Raw genomic sequence first — 16,023 nt, 5'->3', positions numbered from 1 at the left:
AAATTACTTTGATTAAGGTATTCATTCATCTTTCCTTCGAAACAAATCAATTTTGGAGACGAAAAAACGGCAGGAATTAAGTTTAACACCTAATATTTTGCGCCATACGCAATCAATTTTCTTTAACCATAATGTGTACATTAAGATATCTATGTACAATACTAGTTGAACAAAATTGACGAATTAATTATTAATTAATTGCGGAATATTTAATTAATAATATTATATGGATCGAAACATATAAGGTTCCATAAAATTAGATTCGTGATGTACGTTTGCTAAAAGATGCACATCCAAGCCTTTCGACATTTTCTGGAGATTGCTAAAGTAGAAAGGAGATGGTACAGATAATGAGTGAATTATTCGCGAGTTGCATCTCCTTTATAGGCGTTTGATACTCTCGCTTCTCGCGTCTCCCTGTAGTTGACTTTATCAACCTTATTGAAAGCCGATAGCATGAGATTCCGTGTAGATAGTCGCTGTATCCCCCATGCGATCGAGTACCAGAGTTCTCATTATGTGAAATTATACTATGATCATAGCCCGTAAACCCTTACGAGCTTACTAAAGCGGCGACAGAAAAGCCACGCCGTTAAAAATATTTTACGACCGCCGATGTAAACGGGTATTTTTGCGCTTTATGTCGGCAAATAAATCGTTGCCGAGTTATTTTAATTTTATGAGATGTGTTTATCAAGACATGCATGGATGTCCATGTTCTTTATTACGTATCATACTAAACCTAGCGATATTAATCAAATTTTACGTTTTATCGTGTACTTTAATGTACATATGTAAAAAGCCGTAACGATCTGAATGTATACGATTTTTTAATGAGATAATTAATTTAAATATCTTACATACATTTCTTTCAATGTAAATTAACTTTAATCTCCGTTTAATTTACTCTTTTATCCTTTTATTAATCCTTAATAGTAGGAAAAGATAAAAAGTAAATTAAATCAAGATTAATTAAAGTTAATTTACATTGATAGAAATGGGTATTATTGATTTTGGGAACGTTAAGTAATCGCGTCTTTTGTAAGAATATTTTTTTTATCTTTTCTCTAATATCTTCGCTATATTGTCTTTTATTATATTTTTAACATATTTGTTCGTGTCGTACTAGCGAAAAATTTCGTTTGCCATGAACTAAGCTAAGAAGATTAACATTCACGGTGGAAATCCGACTATGTCCTTGACTACCTACGCGGTACTCGATACGCAATCGAAACTAGCCGCTATCATTCCCGCAGTAATGCGGCTTAACTGTGTCAATACCGCGTTGCAAATTCGACGAATCGGTCGAAGCAAGTGGACGTTGTTCCGAGTACCGATCCAAAGTCGTCCCATCGACGCGAAATGGGGCATATAGAACGAGAAGAGACAGAGATCTGTTCCGATTCCCGGGATGACCGATCCGCACAGTCATTTGGGCTTAGCCCGAACCCGAACTCAACACATTCGTATACGTTTACACGTCATGTACATTCACGTACACATGTTTCTGTGAGTGATAGCGCAATAAAAATTTAAGAAGAAGCAGGGTACAACCTGATTTAAGGATAATAAGAAGAATAGGAATAAAAACCAGACTCTCGTACATATTTTTGATATAATAACTTTTGTTTTTATTCATTCTTGAGTTTGTTTTAATTCATTCTTGTTTTATTAATCGTTTAGCGAATAGAATAGACTAAAAAAGAATAGACCAAACTTTTATTTCAGATAGCTCACTCTATCAAGATAATTTACTATATTAACTATTGACCTGAGAAAATATAGATCACCTGAGGTGTTTTTTACACTCCAATTAAAATTGTTATTGACAACATATTGTGTATTATTGATTGTTTTTTTATTTATTGGCATTGAGAACATAGATATGGATTTACTCATAATTTTTTTAAAAAAGTAAATAGAAATCATAAAAATAAATATTAAACAAAATAAACGTTACGTGGCTTATTACAGAAGTATTTCTAAAAAAACAAAGAGTTTTTAATTAATATATCGCTTTTTTATGCAGTTTAATGGAGTTATTTAAAAGTTCATAAAGAATATTTCTTAAAAAGGGAAAAAAATGTATCCAAAATAAAAAAAGAATTATTCATAACGTTTCATATTTTCTCGATGTTGAAGTGTAAAAACACTACAAGTGGCTATTTCCAGGTCAAATACGTCTGTGGATCTGGAGCAGAGTAATGAACAGAATAAGTCCATTATCCCGCTTTAGCTCATTTTTTTTTATTTGTGTCTCTTGATCGAAAAAGAAATCTGTTCCGATCGTATCGCGCATGGAATTGCAGAGCACAAGCGGATGCATTTCGACCATGCGAGAATCGGGAGCGTGGCAATGGACGACTCGATATCCAAGGGGGACGTGGGCCATGGCCCCCCATGACTGACGTGCATCGATGATCATGACAGTCTTTTGCTGCAGCAAATCCCACCGTTGTTGTCCACCGCGCGCGATTAATGAGATGTAAACAATTTAACGCTAAATTAAACACGACAATAGGGTTCTCTTTTTTTTCTCTTTCTCTCTCTCTCTCTCTCTTTCTGAAGCAGCCCCTTTGGCAGCGCTTCGGGCGCGAGCACCGATCCACCCGATATAATCGGAACGTCCAAGATGGACCGTCCGCGGCGCGCTCTTTACGGACCATCAGTTTCTTCTCGGTTTCAAACGAGACCTGCCGAAGAGTTGGCCGTGATTTTATCGAGAAACGCACCGAAAGTAAAACAATACTTTATAGGACGTTTGTCCCGTTCCAATTTTTATGGTTCCATCCATTTCACTCCAGTAACGTACCGGTTTATATCTTTTTGTTGCCTTATCTAGGTAAGAGCAGCCGCTCCTTCGTTCCTACGTTAGTACGCTTGGAATTTAATAATATAAGGAAGATCAGTGGTTTGACTCTTTGTAAATCGTTTCTTTAAGATACCCTTAAAACATTCAAGTTTTTAATATAAACGTGAATACTGAAATGTTTGCCACTTTTTACAATTCGAGGACGATGTGAATTTATAATTATGAATTATGAAAAGAGAAAAAAGTCGTCGAGAAGTTTTCTCTGAATAATGATACGGATTTATGTGATTGAGTGAATTTTTTTCTAACATTGTCACCTCTCACCGTGTTTGTAATTCTAAACGACAATTTGTTATCATTATATTGTCGTTGCGCAATTTTTTTACCATGTATATATAATACTAAATATGACTAAATAACGATATCGATTTACATTGTTATTAAAAGTTAAAGAATACGTGCACTGGCCACCTGTCGTCACGTATCGCGGAAATATTCGGCAACAATTTCATATGCACTTTTGATCATATCCGCGAACGGCGCGAAGTTAAGGCGGAACAAAAAGTGCGTAAGACTGCCTCGCGCGTTGTTCCTGTTGCACGAGGAAAAACACAGCGACGTGATCGCGAGGTTCTATTTTACTCCGATCTCCATGGGTTTCTTCCCAGTCCACGCACGTTCACGCTCCGAGACCGAATACTGCGAATACGTGCCGCTGCGCTCTTTCTTCCCGTACTTTATGCGGTTATTGATCCGACCTATGCAGTCGAAGCTATTCTCGGGGAGTATTTGGTGCGCCAAAATTTATGGATGTATCTTAAAGACACCGGCCGTCACGGAGGTACCGTCTTGGCCTTCTTCACCGGTTCCCTCGATCAGCCATATAACGTAGAGTTACCGCGGGCTCTGTTTGCCAGCAATGAGATACCGGCCAACCACGTCGTCGGCGTTTTTGGGATGCGACGACGTCGATTTTTCGTTGCCCGTAGACAGCTCGACATCTTGCACGTGACAACCCACAGGGTGTTTGTAGAATTTGTAGAATTTCTCCGTCAATTCATTCCTTTTCTAGGAATATCGATGAATTTGAAGATAGTCCTTCTGTAACGCAAATTTTGTTGAACATTTTCTTTCGCAGTTCTTCAGATCTGTAACTCAACAGTATCTTCATAATTAAACCTCAAGCAAAAATATCTTGAAAGCAAAGCTCATTTGAAATCGATCGTTTATGTCTGAAGTCATTACTGAGAAGGTTTTTTTTCCGTTTTTGATCTCCGTCTTTAATTTGTTAAACGGTTCTGTAATTGTGTCATAAAGCTCTCGCGATAGCAAGCTTTATCACAATCAACTTGTCTCGATGAACAAGTTCGAAGTCGCCGATATTCACGAAACACCCCGTATAAACTTCTTCGGCCACGAGGAGAGGTCCGTGTACGATCAGGAGCGCAACGACGAGTCGGGGGAGGGACGGGGGCCATTTACGACGTATCGAAGACTTCTATATGCCGTTCGTTGACTCCGATCGTCGCATTCCACGCCGTCCGTGTGTCGCTTCCAAAATTATATTGTCGTAAAGCTGACTTCACGCGCGCGAAGTCCCTCCTCCATCCGCGATCTTTCTCCTCCTTGTTGTTACAGGGGAGGGAGGAAGAGGAAGGAGTTACAGCCGGCGTGGTAACATCCGCGCGTAGGGTTCCAACTTCCAACACGCGGACGTCCTTCGCAGGATCTCGCGAGCCGACTGGTTCCACTCGCCACCTTCTTCTTCTTTCCCTTCCCTCTCATCCTTTTACGCGCCTCCTCGCATCTCCTTGCGCGCGTAATGCGTGCCGTTGCTCGCGATATACCGTATGCGTCGTTAACGCGTGCATATTTTTAAATTAATCGGGATCGGGACACGATAAAGGAGATTACTCGGCCGTAATGCGGCGATGACGCTTCCTCGAGGCGCGAACCGGGCACGCCGTGGGGGCACGACGAAATTCCCCTGGTGCGCGATCGCGCTAATTGACGCGAGGATAACCCAGCGTGCTTTTATCGGGACTCGAAGCGATTTTGCGGCGTCCCGCGATAAAAGGAGAGGAAAAATAAAGTAAGAAAAGAAATGAAGAAAGTAAAGATAAAAAGAAGGAAATAGCGGAAAGGAGGGAAGGGAATTTATTGTATGAGACAGTAGCTTCGATATTCATTTCTTATTTTAAAAGAAAAAATTCTGATATATTGTATATGTATTATACAACACGATCTCGGGAGTTAATTTAATCAGTCTAATGATTAACGCGTTTATTATGATGAGAAACCGCATGATCCATAATATATCCAATAAACGTTGTAAATGTTAAAACATATTCCGTATTACTGATGTTACCAACATTTGGCTGTTCTTCATAGGACCTGCCACCTAATCATGGTATAATACAATATCAAAACTTGACACTCATTCATGAATATACAATATCAGAACTTGACACTCGAGACACTGTCTACCGTGTCTCCTGATGATTGTTACGGATGATGCGATATCTCATTATAATAGATGCGCTTTATATATCTATCCATTAGCAGCCGCGTTCTACATTAAGCTATAATAACATCGTAATTGAGCTTAATTAAGCCGTGTAATCAAGTTACTTTCGACACACTGCCGCGCACTGTTATTGTTCCCAGCGGTCCTTGCGTCTCGCGAATAGCGCGCGTACGTGTTAACAGTCATGAACGATTTAGAATCAACAATCGGGATCGAAATGCACACGAAGGTACCATGGGAGTTTACCGGAAGCGAGAAGCGTTCAACGTTTAACGAGTAGGTAAAATCACGTTTCTCGAGCTCGGCCCCGCCGCGGCCGGATACTCATCTCGCATGATGATTCGAGATTATGTCGTTGTTCTTCCTTTTTCAACGTCAATACCGCACTTTCGTTCGTTCCCCTCGGCATAGCAGCATCAGCAGCAGCAGCAGAAGTAGCAACAGCAGCAGCAATGCTGCATTGCACAGGCAGTCTTTGTTGAGCGAAGCTCGAGGTATGACAATGCAACCACCATCGGTTACGTCGAAATTTCTTCCGAGTCCTCTCGTGATAGGACCATTGTGCAGAAAGGTTGATATTAACCGGGCAAGAGCGGCGCACCGCTCTCGAGGCTCTCATTATGTATGCGCCATCGAAATTGCATCGTTACGATCTTGAATATGCATTCCTCCTCTCCTCAAATATTCGCCCCGGTCGGCCCGCGCCACGGCGCTACGGACATTTTTTTGCGAGCGGATGCACTTTAGAGCAGCGATATCGCGATTCTCAAGTCTCGGCACGGGCTTCTTGACATTCCAATCGCGCGGATCGGATTTGTCCGACATTGTAAAAATCCCAACTACTCGGAGTAAATACGGCTTAGTAAAGCGCGATATTGTCTCGCAGTTGGGCGCTTTTGCTAAAATTGCGAGAACTACGGTAAGCATATTAGACGTACGATGGAAACATTAAACGAAATTTTTTCCAAATTCCTTTTCCCGACTGCGAACAATATTAAGCATAAAAGGAGCATACTTTGTTATGATAAACCTAACTGGAACGCATAACGTATAGATTTTGGTCTCTTTAATATATATTAATTTCGTATAAAATTTTCATTGAAATATAATTTTTATAAGAAAATATGTTTATTAAAATTATTAATTCGCAATATATTAAGAATTCTCTTACACGTGAAATTTGACGCAATTAATTTTATTAGTAGACCATTAGTTCGTTATTGCACTGTGAGAAAAATTTTTTGTACTTGTAACTATAATCACATGTTACTATAATTATGGTTATTATTACTGCTATAATGTTAATAACAATCACTAGCTATCGTTCTATCAACAAATATATATAGTTAGCAACAGAAAATGACTATAATTATAGTTATTATCATAAAAATGATTGCAATTACTATAAATTATAGTTAAATATTCTTTATGACTATAAATTGTAACAATCATTTTTATGGTAATAATAACTATATAATTATATATATACATACAGTTTTTTTTATTATAAATTATATATATTTGTTGATAAAACTATACATAATATAGTTATTATTACTAATATCATACAGTAATAATCTTAATTACAGTAACATGTAATTATATATTTACAATTACTAAAAATTTTTCTCTTAAAATTAGTGTACAAAGTATTGCGATGCAATTTGTAAGAAATGCAGACTTGGCGCGGGAGTGTCAATGCACGCGCATTGTTCCACCAATTTCGAAGTCATCCAATACATTCGAACATATCATCTTCCTCGAGGACCCGGGGCGCAACGGAGTTTTCATAGAGTCCGATGAAACGACGAACGAGGGGGGCGGGAGGAGGGTACATCTTTTCTCTCGAAGTCTTCCCTCGACTGAACGAAAACGTAGGCAGCTTAACATTAGCCGAGAACCGAGAACTGGACGGCGGGCGAGCGGACGGACGGAAGGGGGACAGGGGGGGGCCACGAGTGGTAATTTACGAGGTATCGAAGACCTTGTACACTCCTACCCGCCAACGAGCCGGCCTCGCCCCGCGGAATCCAGTCTTGGCCTTAATGCACCGATACCTTTCCCATGACCACTTTCGGCCTATCCGTGCACGCGGTACCCTGCACACATACGTACGTCCACGGGGCCTCCTCTACCCTCCACGCCGGTGTCTTTACCATTTACAGTGCCCCTCGTGTCGGCAACGCGGTAGGGTACCTTGTCGATATAGTCTATCTGGGGTACAGTCCGCCACATGAGCCACGTGATTTCTCATCCCGGCTATCGCCACGACCGCCGTCCGTGAAGAAGAAGCGTCAACGAAACGATTGCTTAGCGCCGGGCCCCCCGTTCCGTGGAGACAAATGGTCCAGTGGCACATATCGGTATTAGGTCAGCGCCGACTTGTAGCGGCCGTTGGCCTCTGTCCGTGAGGTGCAACAGCGATCGAGTTCCATCGTAATCGATCCTGGAACATTGTTGATCCATTAATTTTGTACGTGTGTAAAATCAATAATTGATAATCTCTCCTGGACGCGTTAACACCAGAACCGCGGGTCTAAATTGACCCAATCGAGATTCAAGATCAATCTTTTACGAGGGAGGGTTGTCATCATCAAAAGTAAAATTATTTATGCTTATTTATGAAAAGTCATAAAAATTTAAAGCTCCATGTGCAAATCCAAATGAATTGGAAAAAGAATACAAATGATATAAATAAATAATATAACGTTCAATATCGAATGATATAAATAAATAATATAATGTTCGATGTTTGCACAGTAAAACAGTTCAAATATCAACGATCAAATATACGAGCAATACAAGAGGTTTTATTAAAATCTTAAAATTAATTTAACATACCATGAATATGAATCTAACAATAAACGTTTCGACTCACAGAGTCTTCCTCAATCTAATTAGATAAACTTATCTATTTCGCTTAACAATCAAGAATAATTTTTCCATGTCAATTGATGATTATTGATGGTAAACCAAGTCAATTCTTTAATCGATGTCCATAATTAAAAGTTACAAAATCTAATTCTCATTTGACGGCGAGAATTGGATTTTGTAACTTTTAATTATGGACATCGATTAAAGAATTGACTTGGTTTACCATCAATAATCATCAATTGACATGGAAAAATTATTCTTGATTGTTAAGCGAAATAGATAAGTTTATCTAATTAGATTGAGGAAGACTGTGAGTCGAAACGTCTATTGTTAAATTCATATTAATATTAATGGTACGTTAAATTAATTTTAAGATTTTAATAAAACCTCTTGTATTGCTCGTATATTTGGTCGTTGATATTTGAATTGTTTTGTTGGAAAAAGAAATTATCAGATGGGTCAAAAATAGCATTAAAATGTATTGAAATATTATTAAGATTATTATTACGCTGAACGTCACGCGCAATAATAGAGCAATTGTAGAATTACATTGATGACTAATGTAGACAGCTTGCCAAATAACTCGAAGCGCCTTTGAGGAAATGTATACTGTCATTAGTTATCTGTTATTTCTGATCGAAGATTTTCACAACTCGGTGAACATGACAGTATGCTATTCTTCATTTTAGCTTTATTTGCATACCGAACGCCTCCGTCTCGCTCCGCCTGCTCCATATCGCTGAAAATGCGACGATGACTAATTACAGCAACAAAACTGATCGTTTACACGTTCACTATTTCGCCTGTTACAGTGGTAGTGCGAAATAACGTAAGATAGATTGAAATTAGCGTACATTCCGCTGACGTTGGCCAACTTTTATTAGCCGTTCTAAATGTATCTATATCTATACGTCCTTACTATATTAATGCTTCCAGTTCGTTACGAAGCGACTTCGGCGGATTGGATGCAAAGTGACGCGCTGGAATCGGAGAAATACCGGTTCGACGTTATCGTTAATCGCGCACTTGCCGATTTGAGATGCAACATTGTACATCCATTCGTCCGTCCGTGAAATATTCAGGCTTCTAGTTAGATTGTAATTACGTCGTCTATGAGCCAATGCATCACGATATAGACCGGTAGATAGGCAAAGGCCTCTGGAGACTGCGGTGGATTGGATGATATCGTAAAGCATTCCCAAGCCGATTAATTGTTGATTTGGGATGCAAAATTATACATCCGCCAACAAATATTCAAGCCGCCGGGCGAACGGCAAGATGAACGTTTGATGAGAAATGAGAAAAATGCCGCACCGTTCTTAAGAAATTATCCTCGATAGAGCGATCTAGTAAAAGTAATAGGGTATTATGGATGCGCCTTCCGATACCAACATCTTGGAAATTTCTTTCTACTCTACTATTCTGATTCTGATAATACCAATTTCCTAACGATGGCTTGTACGCTTCAGTTGTTTTATAAGACCTCTTATTTTTGGGCCATTGTCGTTAAATGATAAAGTAGCGGTGTTATTTGTGTAAAAAAAAAATATAAAACAGATTTTAATTAGGTACTCCTTAAAAAGAGATTTACGTGCTATGTTCTTTTTTTATGTTTTCGCGTTTCACAATTTATAAAATAATTTTAATGAGCTGTTAATAATATTTACTTTAATCAATAAAGCCATACTATTTACGGAATTTTGTACTCGCGTATACAATGTGAGTGGTATCAACTATCACATAATAATTCTCTATGAGAATAGCCTAATCTTAATAAGGATCGCGGAGATTTATAACCGTCCACGCTTCAGCGTATCTTAACGATGCAAAAGATAGACGAAATGATAAATAGCGAATAACGTACCGAGAAGGTGACAAATTGCCGCGTGTCGCGCGTTACACGTGCGATTTTTTTTAACGCCCGCGTCGTCATTCGCACCAATGCTGCAATAGTGAGTTCCAAAGATCCGTCTGTTTTACACGGTTGGATTAAGTTCTCATGGACGCACACGCGCATGCATTTACTTAAAGGAACGCATGTGCGGGGTTGGGAGGTAATCGGTTTTCATGCGAGCTCGCCTATTCGTTAGATGAGCATGAGGTGAGGAGCGGATGCGCTTGCGGAGATAACGGAGCTATGCGAGTACACGCGCCGCGCAAGAAAGGACGAACACTTCCCGCTGCGGTCTTAGGATTCACCGGCGTACCGGTGGATTTCCTTGACACGAAGGCGTTAAGTCCCGGATAGATGTACTATGACGTCGTTGAGGAGAGAGGAGAAAGTAACTCAAGGGTCACGGAGTTGTCGGGGGGATAAATTATTTCCCTTATGCGTTTTGTACAAAGCTCGCCTCGCTGATCTGTCATCGGTTATACACGCGCACGCCAGCCTGAGGGACGAATATTTATGCGCGAGATCTTCGAGGCGCGATGTACGCGTGCAATATCCCGAGTTACGTGTAAATTATTCATCCCGAATTCGATTTTCATACGCGCGTCGGCTTGTTAACCCTTGATTGCGGACCGCGTGCGCAATGGATGCATCACGCCCGTCATGTCTCTAATTCTCGATCGTTATTCAAATTGCCGTCGCATAGGGCCTCCGTGTTATTATTAACTGTATTTCGTACCGTTTTTCTCATGACTATTATTATCCGAAACGATCGATTACCTGACATAAACCGCGACGAGAACTGGTGTATAATAACAACGGCTATCGAAGGTTGTCTTCACGCTTCAATAAGAATTGGTAGGAAGTCTCATCTATTCGAAAGATATTAAAGATTCTTCCGACAAAATTACACTGTTAAAAAAAAGTACATTGCTTCTGTAACATGTAAAGTACATTAATGGAAAATGCATTAATTTTTATAAAATTTTATAACAAATACACTAAATTTTATGTGCATGTACACAAATGTATTTTTCAGTTGCAAATACATTAAATTTAATGTACTTGTATAACTTAAAAATACATTAAATTTCATGACATTTTTAACAGTATAGATATACTTGTAATAAATGTAACGAACATTAAAATTCGGGAAAACAATTATTTGATATGATCAGTTCTCTGATCTGGATGATACGTTAAATATTGCTATCGTATATATGACTTTATCATTAACCCTTGTTATTACATTCGTAAGTTTAACACTGATAATCTAATATCCTGGAACTCGCAATATTGGTGCGAATTAGAGATTTCTCGTCAATGTAACCGTTCCAAATTGCTCGTTGTTTCAATTCACTTCAACGAGTAAACTTGACCTGATAATTTCGAGCGACAGAAGTACGATTCGGTGCGGGAAATTTCGTCCCAAGCGTGTGCAACTTGAATCGGTATTAATGAAAATAGTACAGTGCAGATTAGCGGCAAATTTATTCGAATTTCTCACTAAAATATACCATCAAATAGTAAGATTAAACACGTATCATTCATGTATAAAATTTTTATTTAATAAGAATATTCAGCAATCTATGATTAATAATAACGAATAAAATTATATCCATATATTGAGAGGGAAAAGGAATAGAAATTGTTTTATATATTTATAAATTCTTATTTTATTTCAAAGAGACATGCTGAATTATATTTTCTGAAATGTATTTATAAATAATTCGTAAATAGTATTAAAATTAGCTAATGAAATATATTTAAAAAATCAATATCTCTACTTAAAAAAATTGAAATGTTTGGACTTTGATGAAGTACTCCTTTCATTTATAAAGGAAATCTATGTTCGCATGGAGAGAAAAGAGATTGATTAGAGAACAAACGTTGCTTTAGACATCCGGACACGTCCGTGTATATCTACCTTATGAATCTATCGGTAGCGGTGTAATCGTCGAATGATGGGTCAGCTTCGTGTTTTCGGATAATAAGCTTACATACTGCCCCCGCCAACGATGATGCATTTTTCAAATTAATGCCCGGCAATCTCTCCCGACAATCGCTCGAAAAGGGGATTACGTGACGGGATGACCGAGAATGATTAAACGGGGTCGTACGTGACGGAGAGAAGAATGACGGTGACCATTATATGTTAATGCTCGGCCACACGCCATACGACGATTATGCGGCCTTTCAACGTGCCCCATGCGATGCGTTTACGAGGAAAAAAGAAATCTTTCGGCGCAACTTGCCTTTTCGACGGATACGCGTTTCTCCCCTTGGCGGGAATAATTTCCTTCTTCTGGCGCCGTTTTGTGATACCCACCTCGTCGACAATAAGGCCTCCGGCTCCGCGATCATTATGATACTCTAGAGAGAAATGTGGTTCCTACTTAGGCGCTAACGAAGACAGATTTTTCAATTGGCGGACTAAGGTAAAATTTGCTCTTCTCAAAGTTAACAAGCTCCGACGTCTTGTTTGTTTGGAGACTGATGTGGCGAACATGTGTTTTATGATTGTCTCTTAAAAAAAATGAGACAAATTCGTGTCGAGATTTAGTCTTATCCAATTTCAATAACGTGTTAAGTGTAAAGATGATAATTGGTTTTAATGACACGTCTCATTTATTTATATGATAAAAAATTATAGTTTTAGAGTAACGACTATTTACAATATTGTGACAATCTGCAGTTAAGATGTTGTACAATTAATAAAAATTATAATATAATCTATAATATATGAAAATTATAACAGTATAAATATTAAATACACTTGCTTTAAGTTTATAATTACTTTGGCTTACTATAGTATATTTTAATCTAGTGTTTGGAATTAATTTGTCAGGATTAGTTTTTGTCAGAATTTCTAAGTACCATGCAGTTTATCCTCTTACACATGAGACAGACTCAGAGGCGAAAATTATAGATCGCTGGCTGGCGACGATTTAGCAGATGGCGTGGACTGGATCGGTCTTTTCGAACCACACCACCTGGTTGCCAGGCGCCTCCAATCTGCCACTCCAGTCCCGTCGTAAAGTCTTGCCTTCCACTCCCATCCGATGGTCATTAAACTGGCGATAGAAAAGTTTTGGACGTATATCGTCAGCGGTAATTAACGACCAGCCGGGGGAGTATCTCCCGAACGTGAAACATTATCCGTTGAAAAAGCGATCCTTATCTCGGTGATGGATTTGAAGTACGGTGGCTTTGGGGAGGCCGTAAACCGGGAGCGCGCGATGCACGGAATTCCGGACAGTTGTCCTTCGTCGTGTTTCGTTTTACGGGCAAGCCGGATTTCGAGATATTCGACAAGTCTTAGAGTGCCATGTGGAGAAAGTATACGATTAAGTCTAGAGGTAATGGTGAGTTAAGCAGTGAACTGAATATACCATCCTAATTGTACCGGGGCAATGTAACTTTTAAAAAAGAGTGTTTAGTCATAGATTTTACTTATACTCTCCTTTGAGTGCTTTTACTCTTGTTTATTTCTTCTTAGAAAAATCATTACCTAAATGACTGTCCTTTTAAAGTTACTGAGATTACGATTTGCATTCCTTTTCTCAAGCACTTCCCAATTAATGGTTTATATGGCATGCACCAAGCAAGACATTTTTGTCGGACGTAGGTCTGCCTTGATTTAACTCGGCGTTACTAATGCCCGTTTCTACCATTATATATTAACTTTAATCTCGGTTCACAACTTACTCTTCATCTTTTTGTAGTTTTAAGAATTAGAAAAAGATGAAGAGAAAGTTGAACCGAGATTAAAATTAATGTACATTGGTGGAAACGAGATAGATAAAAGATAGGTATATGACACAAATCTCACTAAGTAACGTTTATTTTCATTATTCTGTGTGTGTTATAATAAAAAAAACATTCTTTTAATAATTTTGACAATTTTATTGATATTACTTGGATTTTAAATTTAATTAAAAATATTAAAAAATTTTCATATTACGATTGACAAATTTTTAGATTGACTAGGATTTAATAAATCTAATCTTAGTGCTATATATTTTCACCTTAGTAATGTCAGCTTAACAAATCGCACTGATCATACAGCGATTGCTATGATCGAGTAGGATCGGAGCAACTATTGACGGCTATTGCCGTCGCGCATCACTACGATAGCTGTACTCTGTACCTGCATTTATTGTCGGTCTCGATGGCGTTTTAGCAATGCAAAGTCAAGTCGTAAAATTCACAAAGTAACCCTACCGCCGTTCTTCTCTATCAATTATCATTTGCGCAACGTACGCATAGTGACGACGTACCGTTAAGAGTAATGTTAACGATCTTCCTCCTGCGGGGAGTACCCATTCAAAGTGAAATTCTATCTGTCGATAGGTTAACCGCACACCGCGTGACTCTCGAGGCAAGTCGTGTCGCTTCCTGGCTCGTACGATGCGATTCTTATTAGGTGCGATCCTCCGCTGATGCTCTCTCCGGCAATGAACGCGCGAACGCACCGCTTCGGTGCCGCCGATCATTAGCGATAAATTCCGAGGCAGCGATCTTGGGAAATTTGAATTTCGGTAGGGCACATATCGGATCTTCGCGCGGTAATTTGATACTCTTTAAGATTCAAGCTCTCGGTGTTAGAATATTTCCTGAGCTTTAAGCATCTCGGAAACAATTGTGTAAACGATTGGACGGTGATATTTGTAGAGCAAGCAAAGTGATAAACAGTAGGGGAGGAAAATGCTATATATATTTATATATGTATATGTGTGTACACTGGAAAAAGAATCTGGTTGAATTTAATAATTGTAATTCTAATTGAAATAACCAGAATTTCGGTAGGGCACGTATTGGATCTTCGCGCGGTAATTTGATACTCTTTAAGATTAAAGCTCTCGGTGTTCGAATATTTCCTGAGCTTTAAGCATCTCGGAAACAATTGTGTAAACGATTAGACGGTGATATTTTTAGAGCAAGCAAAGTGATAAACAGTAGAGGAGGAAAATTCTATATATATTTATATATAAGTGTGTACACTGGAAAAAGAATCTGGTTGAATTTAATAATTGTAATTCTAATTGAAATAACCAGAATTTTGATTGATATGATCAGAATTTTCTGATTCATCCATTTTCAACCAGAAATTTTTCCAGTGTGTATATATATATATATATACATGTAATAGGCATGAGATAAATATTAAATATAAAATATGAATAATAATTTTATCAAATATTCTCGATAAGCATAAGAGGAGATTTTTATTTCTTATTTTATCGTATTTAAATACGATGTACTTTGCATTTTCAACAAGGGTAATATGGTTCCAACAACTTCGAAACGTAATGATTTACTTGATCAACGTGCTCCAATTTGCTTACTCTGTGTGCATTCTACCACGTTTGGACGAGTTAATCTATTCAAAGGGAAACTCTATCGTTCGTTGTCAATTTAAGTGTTTGTTGCGAAGGTTTGAAGCGTATTCTACCATGTTTGAACGAATTAATCTATTCAAAGGGAAACCCTATCGTCTGTTGTCGATTTAAGTGTTTGCTACGAAGGTTTGTAACGATATCAACACGAGCATGGTCGCATGTTGTACTTCTACTCAACTCGTTGGATTCGCTTGTTATTGGGTGCGACTTTTGACAATACCCTTACAATGAGAATGAGCGCACGAGCGCCATTAAACCTGTCAATAATAAATCGTTGGCGAAAGTAAGGATCTCGGATCGCTTTGTGGCGTTCGTCGTGGGTTTACAGTCATGAGGATCGGGTAACTTCGACACCTCCTCGTCGTGTTCTTCGCTTTTTATTCTTCAATTACCATCTCCTTTATCGTCCTCCTCCTCATCGTTCCGTGGTCCGACCTTCGCCTCGTGTGGACAGTCGACCACTGTCCGATCTCGAAGCGTTAGTCTCGTCTGAGAGAGAGAGGGGGGGGGGGGGGGG

General features: G+C 38.7%; 1 protein-coding gene across 1 annotated transcript in view; it reads left to right on the top strand.

Moving 5' to 3' along the window:
• Su(var)3-3 (lysine-specific histone demethylase Su(var)3-3) overlaps nt 1-16,023 on the top strand; it is a 114,343-nt gene that overhangs the window by 4,167 nt on the left and 94,153 nt on the right. The window lies entirely within an intron of this gene.

Source organism: Trachymyrmex cornetzi, unplaced genomic scaffold (genome assembly GCF_001594075.2).
Source record: "Trachymyrmex cornetzi isolate Tcor2-1 unplaced genomic scaffold, Tcor1.1 scaffold75, whole genome shotgun sequence".
Taxonomy (NCBI): domain Eukaryota; kingdom Metazoa; phylum Arthropoda; class Insecta; order Hymenoptera; family Formicidae; genus Trachymyrmex; species Trachymyrmex cornetzi.
This window is presented reverse-complemented; position numbering and strand designations above follow the sequence as displayed.